General features: G+C 44.5%; 1 long non-coding RNA gene across 1 annotated transcript in view; it reads right to left on the bottom strand.

Annotated features, from left to right (window-relative positions):
* Window positions 1-4360: 4360 nt before the first annotated feature.
* The window catches only part of LOC146769068 (uncharacterized), a 63361-nt gene continuing 40278 nt past the window's right edge, over window positions 4361-27443 (bottom strand). The window contains exons 3-4 of the long non-coding RNA XR_014976503.1: window positions 7263-7631; window positions 4361-5013 (exon numbers count right to left, since the gene is read on the bottom strand). This is a non-coding gene — a long non-coding RNA (uncharacterized LOC146769068). The remainder of the gene's footprint in view (window positions 5014-7262; window positions 7632-27443) is intronic.

The following is a 27443-nucleotide window of genomic DNA, read 5'->3' as shown; positions in this document are numbered from 1 at the left end:
TGTAAATTGTGTTCAGGAACGAGAGCTAACTTTAAAATCTGCAGCCGTTTTCTCAGTTCGTGACACACAAGGTGGTTGGTCTTTCCTTCAAGAGGGTAATGGCAAATGACAAAAAAAAAAAACTGTATTCCTGGGTGATACCAGTACACCTTAACTTATGGTGAAGACATACTCCATAATATCTTACAAGTTCAAGGCAGTTAAATGTCTTCCAAAACATAAAATGTAAAACACAACTTTAAAAGAAGAAACAAATTTCTATTATTTATATCAAAATATACCACATACATCCCCTCTCAAATTCATAACTCACCTTTAAAAGTAGTTAGTTGAGAAAGAAATGTGACACTCACACAGCAGATTATCAGAGCCAGAATCTCTGAGCTGTACTCCTCTCACCAAAACCACTAAATGGCAAAATGTCCCTCTTTTTTCACACATATACATGTTAACTTCAAATCACATTGCTTCCTACATTTTTTTAAATGAAACACACATTTCTATTGGTTGCAAATTTCAACCCTTTCCAAATGATTCCTACCCCCAACATGACTTCTGCCTGCTACCACAGCAACAGATCATGGAACACTGGTGTGAGCAGAGAGGTCAGAAGTTCAGCACACAAGGTTTCTAATCCAAAGAGCAAGAGTGCTTGACTTTTCAAACCTAACAGCATATCCAAAGTAATCTTCTGTGGGAACACATTTTTCTGAACCAATACAAAACATGCTTTTAAAAATTTAAACATACAGCTTTTGGTGTTGAATGGTCTGAAACAGCCAATGAGCTCTTTTTATTTAAAAAAAGTATGTAAGCCTCCATTTTACAACTGTCTTTCTTTTCATATTGCCATTCTACTGAAAGACACCTGAGTGCATCCAGATCTCCTTGAAAGATGTTCACAGTGTGGATTGTAGGTCATAGCTATGTCTACTGGAGTGAAAAGTATGCAGAAAAAAGAGGTATTGTGAAAGACCTTGCTTTGCCAAATGTAGACATTAAATGGATTGGTCAGAGAGGGTTAAAGTGGCACCAATTAATGCCTTTGGTGAAATCCTTTCTACATCTCCCACAGCCTGACCTTATAATTGTGCACTGTGGTGGAAATGACCTAGGCACTTTAACTGGGGTAGGTCTGGAAATGCTTTTGGTTGTTCATTTCACAGATGAAGGGAACAGAGTCTTCCTCTTGAACTTTAGACTCTGCATCGGTACTTACTTGTAGGTACAAAAAAAACACTCAATGAACACAACAGCTCTTTTTAGAGCCAACCAACATCTAAACACTTAAACTTAATTTTTGATTCTATTTTTTTATCAATTGTTTGCCGCCGTTTTGGGACCTTAGAGGTCTTTAATGGTCCCCCTGAGAAGGCCTAGGGACAAATAGAGACCCTTGCGTCTAGTCAGGATAAGGGGGTACACTCCTAAAATAACCTCTGCTCACCTCCTTGGTAGCTCGGCACAAGCAGTGTGTAAAGCATTTGTGAACACATACAGTAATGAGTGACATCACTACAGATGGACACCACACAAGTTTTAAATAAAAAATAAGTATTCTTTATATAGACTTATCACAAGACCACAAACGACAAAAATCCACAATACTGTTACTTTAAAATGGTAGAATTTAGCTTAGTTCTCTTAAGATGGTAAATGCGACAATCAGAGTTCAATGTACCTGAAGATGCTTAATGCAAGACAACGAAAGTGTTGCAAGGACGGTGATGCGTTTAAGATCTGGTGCAAAGAACCAAAGATGGCGCTTTCTTCTTGAAGCGACACGCTTCCCGGTGATGCGGCGGCATCTGCTGCGACGTCGATCCTCTTCTCCGGCGATGCGAGTTGCTTCCACAATGATGCGAGGCGCGACAGGCCCTGCGACACGCTTCCCAGTGATGCGGCGGCATCTGCTGCAACGTCGATCCTCTCTCTTGGCGATGCGAGGCGCTTCGTGTTGTGAAGCGGCAGCGGCAGTTCGGTGACACGGGTCTTGCTCGTGAGTCGCACTTCCAGCTCCTTGCGACACGTAGTCCCTCAGAAAGACTCGCAAAACAGCAGGCACTTCCAAAGAACTCTTGGGGAGCTGGTGGGTGAAGTCTGTTGTCCCCGAAACTTCAGCAGGAGGCAAGCTCTTTTCTCAAGCCCTTGGAGGGCCTTCACAAGTTGAATAAAGTACACAAAGTTCCTTTCTCCTCTCTTTGGCAGTCAGGCAATCACTGCAGGCCAATCCCCCGAGCAGCTCTTCAGCTTAGGGATCGTCTCTCCTCAGTTTCTTCTGGTTCCACTCCTCAGCAAAGGTTTCTTCTTGTTTCCCAAAGTGATCTAAAGTTCTGGGGTCTGGGTCCCCTTTTTATACACAGTTTCTCTTTGTTCACTGAAGGCAGAGAGGCCTTTGCCTCAGTCCTGGAGCACTTTTTTGACATGACTCCTTATTTCCTTTCACAGTGCAGGGCAGAGACATCAGACGCACCACAGGAGGTGGAGCCAGCATTGTGGAGGGAACACACAGCCCTATTCAGGTCCCAGGTGCAGCTCCTCCCACCCATCTACATGGAGATCTCTCTATGCAGCCCTTTGCTGACTCACCCTGTCTACGGAAATTCCCCAGCCCCCTGGATTTCCCCAGCCCCTGTCACTCAAACTCCAGACAAGGAATACACAACCTAGCAGAGGCAGGTTTGGATGGTTAGACAAGAAAATTCCTACTTTCTAAAAGTGGTATTTTCAAACACAGAATGTTAAAACCAACTTCACTAAAAGATGTATTTTATCATTCTGAGTTCAGGCATACTAAACTCGAATTTCTACCATGTTCCCTGAGTCAGTTAGGATTATAGGATGTAATCAAACTGCCCATTCTGGCCTATGGGGAACAGGTAGCCTTGCAATAGTGAAAAACAAAAATGGTTGTAATTCACTATTAGGACATGCCACACACATCAGGGCTCGTCCTACCTTATACTTACAATGCTCCCTGCCCTTGGGCCTACCATAGGGGTGTCTGATATGAAGAAAAGGGAAGGTTTAGGAACTGGCAAGTGGGTGCACTTGCCCAGTCAGCATGGCAGTACCAGACTACACAGGCTCTGCAATGGCAAGCCTTAGATACACTTTTACAGGCTGCTTCTGTGGGTGGCACAACCAGTGCTGCAAGCCCACCAGCAGCATTTGGATTACCAGCCCTGGGCACTCCTCGTGCACTGTATCAGGGTCTGACAAGTAAACCAAATCAGCCAATCATGGAATCACTAATCCATACATCAATTTACAATAGGGAGAGCATATGCACTTTAGCACTGATCAGCAGTGGTAAAGTGCCCAGAGTCATAAAACAGCGAACACCAGGTCAGAAAAAATACAGGAGGAAGGCAAAAAGTTCATGGATCACCCTGCAAAAGGGGCCAAGTCCAACACACACACATATATTTATATACACACATACACATACTTGAAGATGAAGGATCACAAGAAAACAACAGCCAGCCAGGGCAAAAATCTGGATCCCAAAGGATACAATGAGTCACAAAGAAATAAAATATCCAAGTAAGAAGTGACTCAAACAGATAGATTCGCCAAAGAACAAAAATATATTTCCACTACAACGTTTCAGCTTCCGCCTTCCTCAGGTAGTACTAGATGGTTTGCTCTGTGGCTGCACAGATGACAGCTGAATTTTCAAAAAGCATCATGAGTGAAGATTCCATTTGGAATGTGGAATCAATGCAGTCCTGAGAGCTCTTGAGATATGCAGTAATCAGGCTGTGTTGTCAGTAATGTTCAGTCCATCTGACAACACAGCCTGATTACTGCATATCTCTGTATGCACACATACACACATATATATACACACATATATATACACACACACATATACACACACACATATACATATACACACACACACACACATATATATACACACACATATATACACACATCCACATACACACACATATACACACAAACATACATACACAGACACACACACATATATACACACACACACATACATACACATATATACACACACATACACAGACACACAGACATACACAGACACACACACACACACATATATACACACACATACAGACACACACATATACACACATGTATAGACACATATATATAGACATATATAGACACATATATACACAGACATATATACACACACATACACAAACTACACATACACTACACATATATATATACACATACACTACACATGCACACAACACATATATATACACATATATATGCACACGCACACACACACATATATATATATATATACACACACACACATCAACCACAAAAGTTTCTGTAATGAACAGGAACCACTCAGACGCCTTCGTGTGCTGTCAATAATACCGTATTTAATGGCAAGCAAAGAACTACGCGTTTCGGCTTTACGCCTTGATCACGTTAATCAACACTACATGTCAACATGATTAAATACCTTATTTACAGAAATAAGCAAAGGACGCTTAAACACCCAGTGTGGACCCAATACTGTGGCGGCCATCTTGTAATGTGTACAAGTAAGAATCAATATAGGTGAATACCGCTCATGAATGTGTCTCCCACAGCCCATCCTACAAAATATACATACTGGCTTCCTATAAAATAGTGACATTGCTCTATGTTAAATAATATGCAGACTCTTAATTGTGACATATTCTTACAAAAACCCAAGTGGGTTTAAAGCAATAATACTATTTGACGCATTTCATGATAATGACTGCAAATAGTTACAATGACACATAGAGCCCTAGTGGGCTGAAAATGCAACATCACAAGTGAATAATATCATAAGTCCAATTGTAAATATAAGACAAAAGACAAAAAGCCCCAGTGGGCTATAGAGCAGTTGTCACAAATCATTCATAATTGCTGCCCAAATGGGAATACTTGAAACATGATTCTTAGATCCAAAATTCTCAGTCTTTCATGATAAGTGAAAATATCTGTGGCCACATACATTTCTCACAAATACATAAAGATCACCACCTGGAACAAAAAAAAGATAAAAATATAATTACTAACAACTACTTTTTCTTCATGACAGTCATCAGATCATTATTTCTCCTGTAGGTGAATTGCCAGCTCCTCACTCGAATTCAGACCTTTGGGTACCAGACTTTCAAAATCAATAATATACCTAGACTCCAATTGTCTAAGTGTCAGTTCTCTGTTTCCACCTCTGACTCCCAGATCTACTGAATCAATGACAACCATACGAAGTAAAGTTACATCTTGAAAATGTTCTGAATGAAAGTGACGGGCTACTGGGTATTGTCTGTTGTTATTCTTAATAGCCCGCATATGTTCCAGTACTCTCTTTTTAGCTGGGTGTTTGGTACTTCCCACATACCACTTCGTACAAGGACAGACCAGTACATAAATGCAATATGTAGTATTGCAAGTCAAGTTCTTCCTTATTAAGAACTCTCTTCTTGAGTTAGGTATTGTGATTTTGTCACAATCAAAGCTGCCCTTACATGCTTTGCATTTTCTACAGCACTTAAAGCCTGATTTGCCTTTGACAACACTCTGTCCGGTCTCAGTTACATAGTTGTGACTAAGTTCATCTCTCAATGAACGACTTCCTAAATGTAATTTGAGGATTACTGCCAAGATTTCGCTTCAGATGTTCGTCTGTAAGCAGTATATGCCAGTGTTTGTCAAAGATTCTGCGAACCTCGTTCGCCTGCCCTGAGTATGTGGTAATGAATCTTATATCATCACCCTCAACTGTTTTTCTTCTGGGGTGCAAAAGTTCATTTCTAGTGACTCTTTCAACCCTAGAGCGAGCTTCCCCGATGGCTTTGTCACTGTAGCCTCTTTCCTTAAAACGTTTACACATGGTAGCCTCTTCAGTTTTATACGCATCAGTAGTGTTACAGTTTCTTTTGGTGCGCAAAAGCTCACCGTAGGGTATACTGTAAATAAGATTTTGTGGATGGGCACTGCTGGCACTGAGAATACTATTGCCGGCAGTTTCTTTGCAAAACAATCTAGTCTCCAACACATTCCCTTTGACTTCAAGAGATACGTCCAAAAAATCCATAGAACTTTTGCTGATATGTTCAGTCAAGATAAGATTGTATCCATTGACATTCAATTTGTCAACGAAGTCCTTGGCTGAACTTTCATTGCCACACCAAATGAAAAAGATATCGTCAATGTACCGCAGCCACAGGGTTACATTGTTCTCAAATTCAGTCATCTGCGAGACCACTTGCTCCTCTCACCAGTCCATGAACAAGTTCGCATAACTGGGGGCGAAGCAAGTGCCCATCGCAGTACCCTGTGACTGCCGGTAGATGGTATCATTGAAAATGAAAAAGTTGTTAACAAGACAAAATTGAATCATGTCTGTAATCATTTGTGAGTGATGCAGCAGTGAAATAGATCGTGTTTTTAGGAAGTGTTGGATAGCTTGTATGCCTAGATTGTGTTGAATACTGGTATAGAGGCTACTCACATCCAGGGTCACTAGGGTGTAGCTGTTTTCCCAATGGATACCATCAATCACTGTAAGGAAATGTGTAGTATCTCTTAGATATGAGGGGAGAGCTACAACATACTGTCTGAGATAATGATCAATAAACTTAGATGTATTCTCCAGTAGAGAACCCATTGAAGAGACAGTAGGTCTCCCTGGGGGGTCAGATAAGGTCTTATGGAGTTTAGGAAGTAAATAGAGGATGGGAATCTTAGGGTGGGGACAGTACAAAAAATTAAATTCCTCCCACTCCAATAGTCCCCTCTCCCTCCATTCAACTAATAATTCTCTATAACTCACATTGGATTTTAAAATGTCTGCCATATTGGATTTGCAGTAACAGTTTACATCACTCAATTGTCTGATCCCTTCCGCTATGTATTTGTGTTTGTCCAAGACAACGACATTGCCTCCCTTATCCGACTGTCGGATTACAATGTTGCTGTCAGCTTTGAGATTTTCCATAGCTTTGATTTGTGTCAAGGTTAGTTTTTTTCTATTGCAGGGAGTTTTGGTATACCTTAACTTATTTAGATCCGACAAAACACCTTTTTCAAATACATCTATGGCATCACATTGCACATTGGGAAGGAATACAGATTTGGGTTTGAAACTACTACCAGGGTTGATGTCCAACTCCTCCCCCCCATACTTCCACATTTTCTGGTATACTGCGATCAGCAGTATTATTGTCACTCAAAGTATTAAGTATCTGTAACATCTCAATGTCAGCAATATTCAAATTACTCACTTCACATGGTGTGATGTTGACTGTCCTTCCAGGTGGACGTGTATTAAAACACTTCTTCAATTTGAGCTTTCTAGAGAAGAGAAAAACATCAATCCTTGTTTGGGCATAATTCATGTTCGAGGATGGGCAAAAGGACAATCCTAGAGAGAGTCTCAGTTTCTTCAATGGAAAGAGGTCTTTAGGAAAGGTTCACTACAGTCATATTTGCTGTTTCCTGCCCCTTGTCTCCATTCTCACCGGAGCTTTGTCTGCGCCTCTTCCTCCTCTCTTTTGCCTTCCTGTTCCTCTTGTTCGTCCTCTGCCTCCTCGTCCTCTGCCCCTTTGTATTCCTAGATCTTGTTGAAATTCTGTCCTGGTTTGATTCATCAACTGAAATTGTAACAAAAAATTATTCGTCTTCCTCTGTGGGTCATGTATTAGCTCCTGATTCACAGCTGATGTGGATACACATATATATACACACATATATATACACATACATTTTTGCTTGCAAAGTGCCCGCAGTCCATGAGGAAGAGCTGTGCTAAGCATGAAACGCGTTGGGCAGGACTCTATGAATGACTAGGCATGCTGTGCAACTGAACCTGTACTGTTCTTCCAATAAATGTTTGGCGTATGGACACTTACCTGTGTGGGCCCTCTTACGACAGGCACCTTTGGTTTGATTGATATATATATATATATATATATATATATATATATATTGCCACAACTCGCATCCTTCGTCGTCTGCTGCAGACAATCAAGAGCGGACCCAAAAGTAAGTGCAAATTCTATTTTATTGACCGCAACTAGGTCTCGCCATAACGCGTTTCGGCAGTCGCCTGCCTTGATCACATGACAGCGTTTGGGATTTCCTGTGCTACATTTAAAGTGTCAGTACTGTTACAATTTACAATGGACATAGATGAAATACTAATAATCAAACTTGTGTTTTTTCTCTCCTCCTGCTCCTTTCAACATTTGCATAATATATTGCGTAAATGCATATTTTCCCATAAATTTTGGGAATTCCATTTTCAAAAATATTTATACATTTCCAAAAGTTTTATATCCAGCAGTTAATTATCCTTTTCACTCCCATTTGGAAATTCACGGCATAAATGCAATAAAATTCATTTCTTGAAATGTACATATTTCTAAAATTACATCACCATGATTTCAAAACCAAATTTACCTAATACTTGTGCAAAAAAATTTGATTAAAACCTTAAAATTACCCGAAAATAAAGTGCATATACATGTCTTATCATTATAACATTTGTTTGCTTAGACACATACCCATATTATCTATTTGTATTGACAACATGTCTTCATCAATATGTTAGGAAATTATCACTGTGGGTATGGTCATTGGGTGCAAATATTCGCCTGTGCAAATGAGCAATATTGAATGGTAGGATCGATCAAATTAATTCCATAATTGATTCCCATGGTTGTAGATATAAATATGTAATTAAATAATCATATAAATATATAAATACATAAATATATAAATACACACATACAATATCTTAAATACAACTCAATCATAAAATCTCTTCCATCAATAAATTATTGCATAAAATTTGCTATATATACAAACCATGCACATAAAAACTATACTGAAAATGTCAATTTTACTTAACCCCTTCTGTGCCCGCCCCTTTCCCCGCCCTGTGCCGGCCGTTGAATTAGCGGGCGGGGTCTATGACGAGCTGGACTCGTCATGGGCACAGCGCCACCGCGGCCCATGACGAGTCCAGCTCGTCATGGGCACTGAAGGGGTTAAAAAGCTAATATTTGTCCCATATTTTTGCTAGGTTCATAAGAAACAAGTGAAACTTATGATCTGATTGGATTTTCATATATTAAAAAGATACATTTTTTGTTGTTATAATAAATTTGTTGAAGGGATATAATTTATATGTGCCACAAGTTCACTTATGTTTCAGTGCGATTTCATTCGTTTGTAAACAATGTTACGGAAGGGTGTTTCTTGTAACCAATGAACTGACCCTGTGTTGCTAGTTTTGATACGGTGTATGAGTTCCTCACAAAAACGTATAAAGGTCCTCAGACGTATTTAGGCCCCCCGGATATTTAGTATCTAACTCCAAACTATAATGTGTTTCTAGCCTTCTTAATTAGGCTTCCCTGTTGCCTCCTCTCTTATCCAGTGGAATTGCATCCACCACATAATATTGCAAATGAGAGAGGTTACTCTCATGACATTCTTTAAAATGTCTAGCGACAGGATAGCTTGGGTCATTATTGATAATCGCTCGTGTGTTGCAAAATTCTCTTATGGACCGCTAATTTGGTACTTCCAATATATTTTAACCCACAGCTGCATTCTAAAATGTAGACCGCATACTCGGTCTTACACGTTAGGTGCGGAGTAATAAATCGGGGAACCTGGTTGAAAGCTGTGCAATACTGTGTTTTGTTGGTACCAAATGTGCATGCCTTGCAATTGCTGCATTTAAAGAACCCCTTCCTAGCAGATAACCATGATCCAGTGTTATGATCCTCTGGATTGTTACAAACCAGAGCATCCGCCATAGAGGCAGTCCTTCTATACGAAATTGACGGTTTCTTAGGCAGATACTGTCCTATAACTGGATCATCCAATATTATGGGCCAGTTACGTCTCGTATATAGATATATATATTACCGACTGGCAGTCGCCAGTAGGTAGTTATAGTTGGGACCTATTTTCCATAGGTAATCCGCAATATTCTATTTAGAATAACGTTGGCGCCGATTGACAAATCTTCGTGAACTTTTCCAAACTTTTGGCCAGCTCCGGTCAGCTCCTATCCTGAAAACTTCACGGTGATTCGTCAAGCGGGGGCCGAGAAAAAAGGGTGGCCCCAAAACTCGTTTTTCCCATGCATTTTTCCACAGGACCTGTTGACGCAGCTACAGCCCGAACTGCTGAACGGAGTTACACCAAATTTGGCAAAGAGGTAGTCCTCAGTTCAGACTCGTGCCTTTTGCTTAAATGGTGTAAATCCGTTCAGTAGTTCCTGAGAAAATTAGAGTTAAAAAGATAGATATATCTGGGCGGAGCCTAACCACACATCTCATCGTGAGATCGGATTGGCTGTCAGTACTTTATCCAAGAAGTGTTGGCAGCCATCTTGGGACCAATATACATGATAGCACCTCATTAAAAAGTATTGCAGTTAATAGAAGGATTTAAGACTTTAGTTACATTATAAATCATTTGTTGATGGTACCATACTCATTTTAGGAATTGTGGTGTGTTCCAAGGTGATTTTATCATGTGAAAAATCCTTCTGCTGTGATATCAAGAATCATGTTTGAGAGAAAACTATTTTCCCACAGAGGTTTGGAAGGTGATCTATCAGCTAAACTGAGAGCATATTTTCTGTAAATTCACATTATCTTTCTCAGTCATGTGAGAATGAAGTCTGACATTCTCAGTAAAACTTGTACATCCAACAAGGTCAGTGAGTGGAATAAAGTGGTAACTCTTAAAACATTTAATTTACAAAGGAACAAAATGAGGGGGTTCATTTTGCCTAGAAATTATGATTAGTGCTGCAGAAAGAAAAATTAGGGCACATTTTGACTTCTCAAATCCTCTTCTATTTCATTAAAAAATTCTGACATGCAGACTGAAACATGCACTTTCAATACCAGCAGCAGACTTCCCTGGTGAGCAGTAGCTTTACTACAGTGATCTAATGAGCAACTAGAGTGCTAACATTCTGAATTTATGGCAAATGTGTGACACATCTGAATGCCTTCTTGATGGAACCAAAGTAAAAAACTGAAAGTATTTCCTACTGAGGAGACTGCAGTAAATGAGGAAATTAGGAAACATCATAACAAATAAATCTCCCAAGATGGCCGCCAGAGACAAAAGAGCCCAAATGTAGCCCAAATATCACCCAGATGTAGCCCACATGTAGCCCAATGACAGAAGTGTGCAAAACACTTATTTTTTGTGTATTTGCAGTTTTATATAGTGCAGACTTGTCAGGTATTGGAGTGCTTTACATGAGCATTGGTTACATCACACAAGAACAAATTCATTTTGGTTGTAGACATGGGGAGACTAAGTGATTTGACCAGAATCACAGAATGTCGAGCTGAAGCAGAAACTCCAACCTGGTTCCCCAGTTGCAAAGTCTGCAGCTCTGGAAGTAACACCACATCCTCTCCCCTAGGTGCAACATTTAATCAAGTGGTCAACTGGATAAAAAAACAAAGATTACAAATAATTTAAAAGTTCTTTGTCGCTATTTGAAAAATCTGAAAATATGTCCTCATTTTAGTTTTTTAGAGCACTAACCATAATTTTGATGCAAATAAGACCCTCTCATATATGTAATTTCTAAAGGAAATGCTCTAGGTATTACAGTTTTGATTACATCAAGATGACGTCAGGCGTTCCACACTTTTGAAATAAATATAGAATGTTAGCAATCTAGTTGTTCATTGGGATACTGTTGAGAGGCAGAGGCCAGGGGCACGGACTCTGAAAATTGAAGGCAGGTAGGAGAGTGCAGAGGCAACAATTTGACAACACTGGGCAGGCAGGAAGGGCAGTGGCAGCACAACAGACTATGGAGGGCAGTGGAAAGGGGGACAGGGGCAACAAACCAACAATACAGGACTGGCAAGAGAGGCTGTGGCAATATAATAGACCATTGTGGGCAGAAGGAAGAGGCAGTGGTAGTACAACCATACATGCCAACAGACCCGTTTCAGCCAGGAAACGTCCAATGTTTTTAAGCTCAAATGGGCTTTATTTGATCTGTCTCCTGTTTACAATCTCCTCTTTTTCAATGTAACTCAAAGGGGATAATCAATACCCCAGTTTCTTTTCAAAATCTCCCTCTTACCAAGTTCAAAATGTTCGCAAGTATGGTACATTGGATCATGGTAGGCAGGAGGGATTGGGGTAGGGACATGGACTCGGACAACAGAGGACAAGAGGGACATGGAGAGGTGCACCAAACTGACCCTACAGGGCAGGCATCAGGGTTTGCAGCAGCACAATACACCACAGAGGGCATGCGGGACGGGAGTGCAGCACAACAATCCATAGAAAGCAATAGGGACGGGACAGGACCATGCATGTGGACAACAGAGAACAGAGGGAAAAGAGGCAATGGCAGCTAGCTGACCATAATGAACAGACAGGAGAGAAAGCTGCAGCATAACAGACCATAAAGGGCAGGAGGGACGGATCAGGGGCATTACAATGGAACAGACAAGCCAGGAGGGAGGGAATAGGGGTCTGCACATGGAAACAGATGGCTGGGGGCAAAGGGGGCAGGGCAGGAGCAGCAAGAGGACCATGGAGGTCAGGCAGGATGGGCACTAGAAACAAGACACACCATGGAGAGCAACAGTGAGACTATGATGGCATACACACAGACCATGGAGGGAAGGTGGGAGGGGGTCAGGGGCAGCTAGCTGACCACACAGGGAAGGTGGGAGGGGCCATGGCAGCACAGAAGACCATGCATGGCAAGCGAGAGGGTTAGTGGCAGCACAATGGCTATGATGGGCAAGAAGGAGGGTGCAGGGGCATGCACAAAGGACCATGGACCAAGGACCCCACAGCCGGTCGCTCCTCCTCCACTGCTCTGCCGCCTGCCTGCCTGCCGCTGCCTGGCGCCTGCCTACCGCTGTGACTGCTGACTGACGCCACTTACCTCCTCCACGCCGCTGCCTTCTGCCTGCTGCCTGCTGCCTCTTAGGTACCGCCTGCCGCTCTTTGCCTGCCGCTGCTGCCCCTTCCTCGCCCGCTGACCGCCGCCGCTGTCCCGGTCACTTCCCCTCCGTTTTTCCCGCCGCCGTTGCCCCGGTCTCCTCCTTCCTGCTCCCGCCTCCGCCTGCAGTCCCGCCTCCCCTCCCTGCCCATTGGCCACCCCGCTCCCGCCTCCCAGCTGCTCCTCCCCCCCGGCTCCTTACTTATGACGCCCCCTGAGCGACCGCGCAGCGGACGCGTGCAGCGGGCGCGCCTTATGTGCGCCAAAGGTAAGCCCGTCTGCGCCCGTCCGCGCCTGGACCGCGCCCAGTGCCAGACCCCCTGGCTCCCGTGCCCGCCAGCCCCCCCGCAGGACCTACAACTTCGCTGCACTCATCGCACTCAACACCGCCCGAGCCCCCGGATGCTACCAAGCATCCCCGCGACGCACCCATGGACCCTTCGTCTGCCGATCCTGCAACTTCTCCTGCCTCCGAACCTGCACCGCACCCGCCAAGACTGGAAGCAACAACCACCTCAAGTGCATCATGCTCAACACCCGCTCCATCCACCGCCACGCCGTGGAACTCTGGAACCTCCTCGACACCGCATCTCCAGACGTCGCCTTCCTCACGGAAACCTGGATGAACGCCTCCTCAGCCCCAGACATCGCCATAGCCATCCCGGACGGCTACAAGATCATCAGGAGGGACCGCATCAACCAGACCGGAGGAGGCATCGCCATCGTACACAAGAGGACCATTTGCATCTCGACTGACTCCATCAACACATTCAGCGCCGCTGAATACCTCCACTTCCAGATCCACACCGACCCCAAGACGACCCTCAGAGGCACCCTCATCTACAGACCCCCGGGACCGCGCGCACAGTTCTGCGATGACATCACGGACTTCATCAGCCCACACGCCCTCCCCTCCACCGACTACATCCTCCTCGGGGACCTCAACTTCCACCTGGAGAACAACAACGACCTCAACACCACCGCCCTGCTGGACAACCTCGCCAACCTCGGACTCAAGCAGCTGGTCAACACCCCCACCCACTACGCCGGCCACACGCTCGATCCTATCTTCTCCTCCAGCAAGCACGTCTCCTTCAGTCACTCCACCGGACTCCACTGGACCGACCACAGCTGCGTCCATTTCAGCTTCGCAAAGAACACGGTCCACCACCACCCGAAGCAGGATCCCCACAGGAACTGGAGCAAGATCACCGCCGACCAGCTCGCCACCTCCCTCAGCCAGAACCCACCCGTCAGGACAACGGACCCTAACACAGCAGCCTGCAACCTCACGCAGTGGCTGACCACAAGTGCTGACTACCTCGCCCCACTGAAGGACCCACTCACCAGGCCCAGAAGCAAGAAGGCTCCCTGGTTCACCGACGAACTCAAGGACTCCAAGAAGGCCTGCCACACCCTCGAGAAGGCCTGGCTCCTCGACAAGACCGCCGACAACATGACCGCCCTCAAACTCGCCACCCGCAGACATCACCAGCTCATCCGCACCACAAAGAAGAAATCTCTGAAGGAACGACTGGACAAGAACGCCCATGACAGCAAGGAGCTCTTCAACATCGTCAAGGAATTCTCCAACCCCAGCAACAACGACATCACCCCCTCACAGGACCTCTGCGACTCCCTCGCCTCGTACTTCCACCGCAAGATCGCCGACATCCACAACAGTTTCGGCGCTCAACCCCCGCATCCATCGATCGAACCTACGCACCCATCCGCCATCCTCCAGACATGGACCGAGGTGACCCCCGAAGACACGACAAGCATGATGAACACCATCCACTCCGGATCTCCGACCGACCCATGCCCCCACCACGTCTTCAACAAAGCGGCTCCCACCATCGCACCCCACCTCCGAGACATCATCAACACCTCCTTCAACACAGCCACCTTCCCGGAGAGCTGGAAGCACGCCGAGCTCAGCGCACTACTGAAGAAACCAACAGCGGACCCGACCGACCTCAAGAACTTCCGCCCCATCTCGCTCCTTCCCTTCCCGGCCAAAGTCATCGAAAAGGTCGTCAACAAGCAACTGGCCGCCTTCCTTGAGACGAACGGATCCCTCGACCCATCGCAGTCCGGATTCAGAGCCAATCACAGCACCGAGACTGCCCTCATCGCAGCCACTGACGACCTCCGAGCCCTGCTCGACAATGGTGAAACAGCGGCACTCATCCTCCTAGACCTCTCCGCTGCATTCGATACTGTCTGCCACCGCACCCTAGTCCAACGCCTCAACGACACCGTCATCCAAGGGAAGGCCCTGGACTGGATCACCTCATACCTCTCCGGAAGAACACAGAGAGTACGCCTCCCGCCGTTCCGCTCGGAGGCCACCGAAGTCATCTGCGGCGTCCCGCAAGGATCATCGCTCAGCCCCACTCTCTTCAACATCTACATGAAACCACTAGCTGCCATCGCTCGCAATCGCAACCTGAACATCATTTCCTACGCCGATGACACCCAGCTGATCCTCTCCCTCACCAAAGACCCCGACACCGCCAAAGCGAGCCTCCACGAAGGGATGAAAGACGTCGCCGAATGGATGAACAACAGCCGCCTAAAGTTGAACACGGACAAGACAGAAGTCCTCATCCTGGGACCATCGCCCTCCGCATGGGACAACTCCTGGTGGCCCCCAGCCCTAGGCACCGCACCCAAGCCAACAGACCATGCACGCAACTTGGGCGTCATCCTGGACTCCTCCCTATCGATGACCAGACAAGTCAACGCCGTCTCCTCATCTTGCTTCCACACACTCCGCATGCTCCGCAAGATCTTCCAATGGATTCCGACCGAGACGAGGAAGACGGTCACCCAGGCCCTCATCACCAGCAGACTGGACTATGGAAACACCCTCTACGCCGGAACAACAGCCAAGCTTCAGAAGAGACTCCAGCGCATCCAGAACGCCTCCGCCCGAATCATCCTGGACGTCCCCCGACGCAGCCACATCTCGAGCCACCTGAGAGAGCTACACTGGCTCCCTGTCAACAAGAGGATCACGTTCAGACTCCTCACCCACGCACACAAATCCCTCCACGACCTGGGCCCAAGGTACCTCAACGACCGCCTGACCTTCTACACGCCCACCCGCCAGCTACGATCGGCGAACCTCGCCCTCGCCGTCGTGCCTCGCATCCAGAGAGCCACCGCCGGAGGAAGATCCTTCTCCTACCTTGCGGCTAAGACATGGAACTCCCTGCCCGTCCACCTGCGGCTGACCCAGGACCACCTCGCCTTCAGGAAACAGCTCAAGACCTGGCTGTTCGAGCAGTAGCAGACCCCGCTCCTCAAGCGCCTTGAGACCCTTCTGGGTGAGTAGTGCGCGATATAAATGCCATGATTGATTGATTGATTGATTGATGGAGGATAGAAGGGAGGGTCAGGACCTGGGCACAGACAAGAGAGTTCAGGGGAAGGGGCCTCACAACAGACAGCGCAGGGCAGGCAGGAGGAGCAGTTGCAGCACAACAGACCAGGGAGGGCAGAAGGGTGTGGCAGTAAAATAGACCATGGAGGACAGGAGGAAGGGGATAGGGGCATGGCATGTGGACAGGCAGGGTGGAGGAAGCAGGGACATGTTACAGTCATCTGACAATGCTAGGCAGGTGGGAGGGGAGTGGCAGCTCAACAGAACACTCAGAGTAGATAGGAGTGGCAGGTCCATGGAACAAGGTGGGCAAAAAGGATGGAGCAGGAGCATGCACAAAGACATCGGAGGGCAGGGGGAAGGAGAATAGGGGCAGCAAGCTAAGGACAGAGGGTAAGCAGTAGGTCAATGATGGGCCATAGAATTGGGCAATGGAGGGCAGGAGGAGTGGACTGGTACATCATGCTAAATGGAGGGCAGTGGCAGCACATCAGACCATGCATGGCAGGAGGGAGGAGGCTAGTCCATGGATTCAGACAACAGAGGATAGGGAGGAGGTGGATGGGGCAGCAAGCTAACTGTTCAGAGAAGGTGGGTATTAGGAACTTTATTGTTTTTAAAATGTGTGTGTGCGAACTACTTAAAATATGAACAAGTATGCAGCATAATCTCACTTTTATTCAGGAAGAGGACGTTTGTGACTGACTCCGGGCTCACTTGGCAGAAACACCCCCTGGCCCTCCACCCCCATCGCAAAATGTAATGCCTGTGAAAAGGGTACGTGGACGCAGTGTTATATAGAACATAGTCCTGAGAGCACGATTGAAAATGAAAGATATAGTATTTGGTATAAACTATGCACCAAAAAGTGTGATATAAGATGAACCTGGGCGAGAAATATAATATGCAATACATTGTGCGCAATGACAGATTCATTGGAGAGCGCAAGATAGCACAGGCACTAGCGCTTGCTATGCGATATGCGCCTTGGAGTGCAATATGCACAGGGCAGTGTTGTGTAACCCAACTAGTCTCTAAAGTTGTAATATAAAATATGTGCAGGGGAGTGTAACGTTGCATATGCACTGTGACAAACATATGGATCCCAGATTGTAATATGTATGGCATAGCACTGTGCGTTATAACATATGCATCGAGGAAGGCACGTTAGATGGGGCAATATAACCCGCGTGAAGGCAAGTGTGGCATGACATATTCACGGGGTGGTGTTACAGTGCACATGGGCTAGAGAGTGTCATAGCATATGCACTAGCTTGTGGAATACAACACAGAGGTGTGTGGCACTCGGCGGGCACTGGTGGGTGTAACACAGCATTGGACTCAGCCAGGAGCATGCTGTGACTCAAGTGAGGTTTGTCTCCTTTCCAGAGAGTAAAATAAAAAGTATTACACATTCGGCGGTGGATGTGTGTTTTATTAACCATGAGGGGGGGTTTCTTGCATAGTTAGTTGAATTTTTGTCGAATCCCCTTTGAATGGCTTGGTGTGCGTGTGTATTAAATGTGCCCGTCAATAGCTACCCAGGTTTGTATAAATAAACGACAAGGGTGTCTACTTGGAGTACCCACCGGTGGTGGCACCGGGATTAGGCACGGTAGGGCGTCAGACATGTCAGAGCTTCACTAGCGGTGTAAATACATTCCACGTGGATTCATTGTATGCATAGTCGCCTTTTAATGAATATCACGCAAATCGTCATGGTTATAGGTACATACGGTTTGTCCAGCATGTCCTAGGTGTTTCTATAAATATATTAAAAAAAAAAAAAAAGGCCGCCCCCGGGGGATGGGGTCCCCGGGGCCATAAGTGGCCTGAGGAGGGGGGGCAACGCAGCCCCCCTCCTAAAGTATAAAATAAAAAACGCCATGACCCGGGGTTGGGGTCCCCGGGGCCGATTAAGGCCTTGGGAGGGGGGCCACGTGGCCCCCCTTCGAAAAAAAAAATTTCAACAAAAAAAATTAGGGTGCAGGCCCTGGGGGATGGGGTCCCCAGGGCCAGTAAATTAGAAAAAGAAGGGGGGCCACACAGCCCTCCTTCTTAAAAAAATAAAATAAATAAAAGACCGGCATCGCGCCGGAGGCCACGCCCCCTCCTTGAAGCACTCTGCAAACGCACCCCCTGGCCAGTTGTAAGTTGGGGAATTAATTCCTTTTCAATACTGAGGGTCCCTGAGGGCCAAATAGCCCAACAGGTATCTCCAGTATGCGCCAGGGAGCTGCGTTGCAGACAGATGTTCTGAGGCCACGCCCCTTTTTACATCTCTATGCAACGCAGCTCTGTGGCGCTTACTGGAGATACCTAGTGGTCTAGTTGGACCTTAGGGACCCTTAGGATTCAAGGGGACTTAATCTTCCAACTTAAAACGGCCACAGGGCGTGTTTACACAGTGGGGAAGGGAGGGGACGGGGCTTGAGGTGACTTGTGCAAACACGCCCTGTGGCTCGTTTTAAGAGGTAGTTTTAATCCCCTGCCCTATTATATACTAGGGGCTTACAGAGGAGGTCATCACAGGGGGACCCCAACGCATAGTGTTCCCTAGTGTATGTAGGTGTTTTCACTGTATTCTGAGTGTCTTTTAACATAGCACTGGCTCTAGGACTGGTTAGTCAGACTCAGTTACCACCAGTATCCGTCTGAAAAAGTTGAGGGTACAGGATGATTTTGCAACAAGGCTTATTTCTGCTCTTCTGTTAGTTCTTTCTGCACGTTATCCTTCTTCCTGCACTTTTCTTGGTCTTTGAGGACTTCTGTGCTTCTTTCTGCATTTCTTTTTCTTCTTTCTTCACAGGTCCTATCTCTGTAGGCATAGTTAGAAATTAGCATTTAAAAATCCTTTGAAATTCAGTGAAAAAACCATAGGTTTCAGGGGCTCTATAGTTAGCTGGACTTTTCTATCGTACACAACCATTGAAAATACCCCGCTATAGTAAGTTCAGCTAACTATAACTCGCGCACCCGCAATGCACTGCTGATGACGTCACATATGACATCACTCATGACATCATCTTTGTGATAGAGTGGCAGACCTCCTCTCCCCCAATATAACCTTTGATACACACATTCAAAAATAGAAACTAAAATTTTCAAAACAATGGACATACCAATACCAGTTACATCAACCTATTCAGTAATTCTAAGATCCACATACACATCCACTCATTCACCAACAATCCTATACAGTCACTCATACATGTACTCACTCATCATATGTACTCATACAACTATACATCATGTTACACAACGCCACTCATCCATAGAGTTACTCACACACAGTCACTCATGCTAATAAAGAATCAAACATCCATTTACTTGCATATACAGTTATACAAATACCACCACACTTAGTCTTTTAAACAATCACTTATAGAAACGCATAACTATTCATACAGGAACTCTTCCAATCTCTCACTCTCACATATACTCACTTATATACACCAATAGTCACATATACTAGATTAAAACATATGTAGTTACTCATAAAGACACTATTGAGACAGTCATTCAGTCACTAACACACCCATGGACACACTCATCCACCCATACAGTCCTGCACACATGCTGTCTTCATCACATACAAACAGTGAGTCACTCATTCATGCACCTATGCACTACATAATACCCCCCCACCGAACCATACAGACACTAATATTGATACTCAAAAAACCAACTAATAACCTATATAGACACTCATGTAGCTACTCACCAACCCATGCATCCACTTATACACAAAGTGAGAGACTGATACAGATATTTACATATTTAAACATTACTCACTAAGCCATGTATTCACTAAGATACACTTAGTCAGTTATACAATCAATTTTTCAAAAACAAATCATCCATTTAGACACTTATATACCCATTTATTCTTCCATCGACCTTGAGATATACATATATAAAACATATGTAATTTTCAGAAAAACACACATTCACTGGATGATGTCATCAGTGATGTCATTTGAGATGCTAATACCTAACTATAACGTGCCCGAAACCTATGGTTTTTTAAGTGACTATATAGATGTATAGATATATATATATATATATATATGATACGATTTCCAGAAAAAACGGAATGTAGACGCCGTGTCGTTTGGAAAGTTGTTTTAATGTCAGCTGTACAGAGTCAGACGCGTTTCGCCTGCCCAGCAGGCTTGTTCACCAACAACTCCAATAAAGTTTTTGCCACCATTTAAACTAGTGCATACGCTCCGTGTCACATGATTAAACTACAACAATGAAAAGTGAAGACATACTCGTAGTTCTTTGGTCATACCATATATCAGTCTCATTTTCGCTACTGAATATGAGGTTCAAGCATTGTTGGATATACAATTATTAACAACAAACAATTTTGGTGACATTAAAATGGCCTATTCAATTGCCATAACGCTAATCAATTATCAACATCAATGTCTCCAGTGAGACTAATCACTGCCCTCACGGCATAGGATCCAAAGCAATGTTGGCTTACGGGCCACATACACCCATGTTCTTTGCAACGCGATGATATGCCCAAGTGGGCCTTCATCTAATGTGTCAAAATCCATTACTATTCTTTTGTTACATCTTGTATATTGCCGCGCATGTGCGCAAAAACCTCTATCATACTTATTACATACTCCTGGATATATGCTCTTAATTATCATATTTCATCACACCGGGTTGTCCTCACTTTTCTAAGTGCAAGTGAAAATTAATTAACCAAAACACAGAAAAAATAGAAAAAATAATTAAAATGATTAAAAAAGGGTGTATTCGGATCATGAGGATAATTTATAAATATGTATACAGGTCTTCTTCCATATTTAACCCCATGGGGGTTTTCGTATTAAGGCTGATGTAGCTTGATTCTAGTCCGTAGGGTTTTCTGACGATCACCCCCTCTAATGTTGACTGGTACAGCATCTATGACAAAATATGTCAAGCCACTGACATCTTTGTTATGTGTCTGGTTAAAATGACAGGCAACCGAATATGATTGATCCGCATTCTTTATGGCTCGCAGGTGTTGCAGCACCCGTTTGTGCACTTGTAGGATTGTGCTGCCTACGTATCTCAGGCCACAAGGGCACTGAAGCACGTAGACAGCATACTCCGTTTTGCATGAGAACTGTCCTTTGATTTTATACTCCTTATTTGCAAAGCCAGGTACATAACTGTTGGTATTTTTGCCAAAAGTACAGGCCTTACATTTCGTGCATTTAATAACCCATCTTTCCTGGTTAGCCATGTTTTATTAACCTTGGATGTTCTATCAGTTGGTAGCATGTTGCTCACCAATGCTCGCTTTAACGAATGTGCCCTTCTAAAAGTGATGACAGGTTTTCTTTGGACACACTGATTTAGAATTGGATCACTTCGGGTGATGTGCCTATGCACTAGTTTAAATGGTGGCAAAAACTTTATTGGAGTTGTTGGTGAACAAGCCTGCTAGGCAGGCGAAACGCGTCTGACGCTGTATAGCTGACATTAAAACAACTTTCCAAACGACACGGCGTCGACATTCCGTTTTTTTCTGGAAATCGTATCAGATTGTTGGACCGGGCTTCGGAGGTCCGCTAGCGCTGACGCGCCTTGTGCTCAGGAGGTGGTGGGTTGCAGAAGCAAGTTTGAAACCGATATATATATATATATATATATATATAATCTACTGGCGGTTGCCAGTAGATAGTTATAGTTACAACCTAGTTTCCATAGGAAATCTCAAAATTCTATTTTGAATAACTTTGTCGCCGGTTGACGAATCCTCGCGAAATTTCCAAAACAAATGGGGCGCTCCGTTCAGCTCCTACCCTGAAAGTCTCGGGGTGATTCGTCAAGCGGGGGCCAAGAAAAAGGGGGGGGTCCCAAAACGGGTTTTCCCCATGCATTTTTTAATAGGACCTTTAGTCGCAGCTACAGCCCGAACGGCTGAACAGAATTACGTGAAATTTGGCAGAGAGGTAGCCATAAGGTCAAGGAAATGCCTTTTGCAGGTCTGGTGTAAATCTGTTCAGTATTTCCTGAGAAAATAGCATTTAAAAGCATATCAATATCTATACGCGCACACCGTGCGCGCACTGTGCGCGCACCCTGCCGCGCGCGAGCGCAATTCTGATTGGTTGTTAGATGTCGGTAAACATTCGAATCGGTCGAAACCAGGAAGTGTTGGCCGCCATTTTGTCTCTCCCAGTCTGAGGGGGTGAAAAAAAAAGGTGGAGAACGTGAAAAGGGGGCAGAGTGTACAGTTCCTGACCCCCTAGCCTTGGTCAGAGGTCACGGTGAAAAACCTGAATTTTTTTTTTTTTATAAATACATAACTTAGCATTTAAAAAAAAACGTAAAAATTCACTGAAAAAAACATCGGTTTCACACACGTTATAGTTACGAATTAGCATTTAAAAAACCTTGCAAATTCACTTAAAAAACCATAGGTTTCACACATGTTATAGTTAGCTGGACATTTCACTCGTAAAAAACCAATGAAATTCCCCCGTTATAGTTAGTGCAGGCAACTATATCTCACGCGACCGCAATCCTCTGCTGATGACGTCAGATATTACATCACTGATGACATATGTGTCTTTATGAAAAATAATATTTGTAATATATGTATAGCTAAAGAGTAATGGAAGAAGACATGGGTAAATAAGTGTCTAAATACAGTGATGTCATATCTGACGTCATCAGCAGAGGATTGCGGTCGCGTGAGTTATAGTTGCCTGCACTAACTATAACGGGGGAATTTCATTGGTTTTTTACGAGTGAAATGTCCAGCTAACTATAACGTGTGAAACCTATGGTTTTTTAAGTGAATATAGATATATATAGAGATATATATAGAGATAGAGATAGAGATATATATATATTTATTAACTACTGGCAGTCGCCAGTAGATAGTTATAGTTAGGACCTATTTTCCATAGGAAATTTGCAACATTCTATTCCCAATAACTTTGGTGCTGGTTGACGAATCTTCGTGAAATTTTCAAAACTCGTGGGGCGCTCCGGTCCGCTCCTATCTTGAAAGTTTCTGGGTGATTCGGCAAACGGGGGCGAGAAAAAAGAAGGGTCCCAAAACATGTTTTCCCCATGCAATTTCCCTTAGGAAACTTTAGCTGGGGCTACAGCCCGAACTGCTGAACGGAATTACACCAAATTTGGCAAAAAGGTAGTTCTTGGTTCAGAAAGAACCCTTGTTTTAAATGGTGTAAATCCGTTCAGTAGTTGCTGAGAAATTCCAAAGTAAAAACACATACATAACTAGGGCCGCGGATCCTCCCGAGCACGAGCTTTATGCCAATTGGCTGTCAACACTCCAAACCAGGAAGTGTTGACAGCCATCTGGTGCCTCGGGGCACAAGAAAAGAGAAAAAAAAACCAGTGCAAAACACGAAAAAGGGGCAGGGTAGAAACACCCTGACCACCTAGGCCTGCTCAGGGGGTCCCACAAGGACCCCCAAGGCCCCAATTTATTATTTTTTTTAAAATCGGCGAGATTCGCGCACCCAGCGTGAATTTAGGCCAAATTTTGTTTTTTAAAAACGAAGCGCGGGCTCCCGCGCTTCGTTTAATTAAGTCCCCGGGTGGGCCAGGTCTCGGGGGCAGAAAAAAATGTGTGGGGGCCACAATCCCCCCCACACTGCCCCAGGGACCGCCACCACCCGGAGCTTTGCATACATATTTGCGGAGGGCACACGATCCCCCACAGCCCCGGGAACCGCCATCCCCGGGCTTGTTTTATTAACGTTGGGGGGCCTCTAAGGCCCCCATACCCCTGGGACCACCAACACCGGGGCTCTTATTAATTATATTCGCAGGAGGGCACACTGCCCCCCGCAGCCCCAGGGACCGCCAGCCCCCAGGGCACTAATTATTAAAAATGGGGGGTCCGTAACGGACACCCGAGCACCGGGAACCACCACCCCCCAGGGCTGTGTACATGTTGGGAGAGGGGCCGCGCAGCCCCCCTCCTGGAGCCCTTGATGGCCCTGGGGACCGCCACCCCCCCAGGGCTGGCTCCTGCAGTGTCCCGGGGTGCCCACCCCCGGGACACTGCTGTTTGCAATGACAGGGCAGGAGCCTCCCTGTGATTGCAAACTGCTTTGCTTCATTGAAGTGAGAGCAGGGAATCCTGCTCTTGCTTCAATTAAGCAAAGCAGATTGCTTTTCCACATGGGGAGCTGCATGTTAGCAAAAATAATAAAATTTAAAAAATGCAGAGGCCAGCCCTGGGGTGAGGAGGGTGGGCTACACAGCCCCCCTCCATAATAGTAATACAAAAATTGGCCATACCCCGGGGATGGGGTCCCCGGGACGGAATTGGCCACGGCAGGGGGGCCCACGCGGCCCACTTCCCGTTAATAAATTATTTTTTTAATTCGGGGGTCAGGCCCTGGGGGATGAGGTCCCCAGGGCCCCAAAAAAGTAAAAGGAAGGGGGGCCACACAGCCCCCCTTTCTACAAAAAAAAAAACACGCGCTGGTGCCTAGGCCCCGCCCCCTCACAAAAACACTCTGCAAACTCGCCTTGTGACTAGTTTTAAATTGGAGAATTAAGGCCCCTTCAATATTGGGGGTCCCTAGGGGCCAACTAGCCCACCAGGTACCTCCAGTAAGCGCCACAGGGCTGCGTTGCAGAGAGGTGGTCCAGGCCATGCCCCTTTTTACACCTCTTTGCAGCATACTGGAGGTACCTGGTGGGCTAGTTGGCCCCCAGGGACCCTCAGAATTGAAGAGGAATTAATTCCCCAACTTAAAACGCGCCACAAGGTGTGTTTGCACACATGTCTCCTCAGGCCCCGCCCCCTTCCTTCACCACTGTGCAAACGCGCCCCCTGGTGAGTTGTAAGTTGGGGAATTAATTCCCCTTGAATACTGAGGGTTCCTGTGGGCCAACTAGCGCACCAGGTACGTCCAGTATGCGCCAGGGAGCTGCGTTGCAGAGGTATTTAGAGGCCATGCCCCTTTTTACACCTCTCTGCAATGCAGCTCTGTGGCGCTTACTGGACCACCAACAATTAAAATTATGTATTGTCCATATTTTGTTAAAAATAATGTGGATAACATTTCTGATTTACATTGGCTACACTCCATGTTTTGATTTGCACCTTTAACTAATTTATTGAAAGACACTGATTTACAGTCTGGTAATGTTAAATACAGAAATCTTTCAGTGTCTACATTAGTGGTACATGTATACATTAAATTTTCACAATGATGTTCCCATTTGTAAGAAAAGCCAAAAATATTTGATATTTCTACACCTTCATTTTCAAAAATGGTAAGCATATACATTAAAAATTCCTGAGCATCTTGTTAGATATTTTGTGTAAATTGGGTAGAACCAGAACACGCATCCAAAAGATTACGAACATCTGAAACAGATTGTATTTTACTTGTATCTGTTGTTAATTTTTCATAAACAGAATGCAACAGAGAACAAAATATTTTTTGCCGATTCTGCATAATTTGTTCTTGCAAACCTTCAAGATAAAAAACAACATTGACCACTACATTAGAATAGCATTTGCCACCTGAACTATTTTCAAACTGATAACCAACAATCTCTTCAATAGTGTCCTTTTTCTTTTTACTTGCAATCACATTATCATCTTGTTCTTTTCCCTTTGCGACACCTTCAGAACAGATATTCTCAAACCTTCTTTTTCGACCAACCACACGCTTTTCAAATACAGGATATTGACCTAAATTTGGAGCATACACCCTTCTTAACCTATTATACTCTTTTACACAGTTTGCATTTGCAGTAACCTTTGTCTCATCAAAATCAATCGAAAACAAACAAGATAATGTTCTGACTCACGACAAATCAACATATGCCATACCCTCTTTAAATACAGTAGATCCAATGTTCACCAATGCACTGTCTACACTTAATCCTTGAGATTTATGAATAGTCACTGCATATGCCAGAGAAAATGGAAGTTGTTTCCTACGGACATAAAATCTTTAACAAGCAAAAAACAAACTGAACGACGACCAATTTCTTTAACTTCTTCAATATGATCAAATTTAATTTTTAAAAATTCAACTCCTTTTTTCTGATAATCAACAAAATCCACCACTTTACCCATTGCGCCATTAACTAAACCTTTTTCTACATCCAAATTACGCCTTAAAATTACCCGACAGTCTACACACACATATAGTGTCTTTTCTAAACCAGCAGTTATGGATATTTTTTTTTCTAAAGAATCCAGTTTTGTTTTCAACTTTCCCGTCGAAATAATAGTGATTCCTTCATGCTATAGTTTATCGATGGCTTCCATTTTTATAATTTCTTCATTTTCCAGTTTCAATAGTTCTTCGTTGAATATGGAACACTCGCACAGTGTTATTTTCAGCACTTTTCATGTACACTTTGGCAGGAACTACATTTTCATTTGGAAACACATTGCAAAGTAAATCGACTCTCCAAAGCTTGTTTGCCATGTTTTGTAAGAATTCCAATTCTTATATCTTGAAGAATACTTCCATATTCAGCATCATTTGCCTGTCGCATATTTGTTGTCAGTTCTTTGTATTCAAAATTAGTCCAATTGTTCACATTACCAACACTACCAAGAGACTTTCTGGTATCTTCATGTGCAAGTGTTTTAAATACCGGTTGTCCTTTTACCGGAGTTGCAGTAGATCTCCAAACACTATGACGTGTTTTCCTCCAAATAACACGTCATACTCTGTTTTAAGAATTTGCTGCATTCTTAAATGCACAAAGGCAAGCATCAAGTTTGAGACCATGCTCACCTCATCAATAATGAGAAGTTTCATTTTCTTCAGCACTCTTGAAACTTCACAACAAGCTTCTCCAGATAGCTTGTGGTATTCCAATTTGTTCTCATGCTCTACTGGTAGCATTAGTAAACGTTGTAAAGTAATTCCTTTAATGTTATGTGCTGCCAACCCAACACAAGACAAATGCGACTCAGTTGTTTTCTGCAGATAACTTACAATTACTTTAATTAAGAAACTTTTTCCTGTTCCAGCTTGACCACTCACATACATTCGGATAGGTTGAAATGATGTAAATGAG

The sequence above is a fragment of the Triturus cristatus genome, unplaced genomic scaffold, assembly GCF_964204655.1.
Source record: "Triturus cristatus unplaced genomic scaffold, aTriCri1.1 SCAFFOLD_141, whole genome shotgun sequence".
NCBI classification, from domain to species: Eukaryota; Metazoa; Chordata; class Amphibia; order Caudata; family Salamandridae; genus Triturus; species Triturus cristatus.
This window is presented reverse-complemented; position numbering and strand designations above follow the sequence as displayed.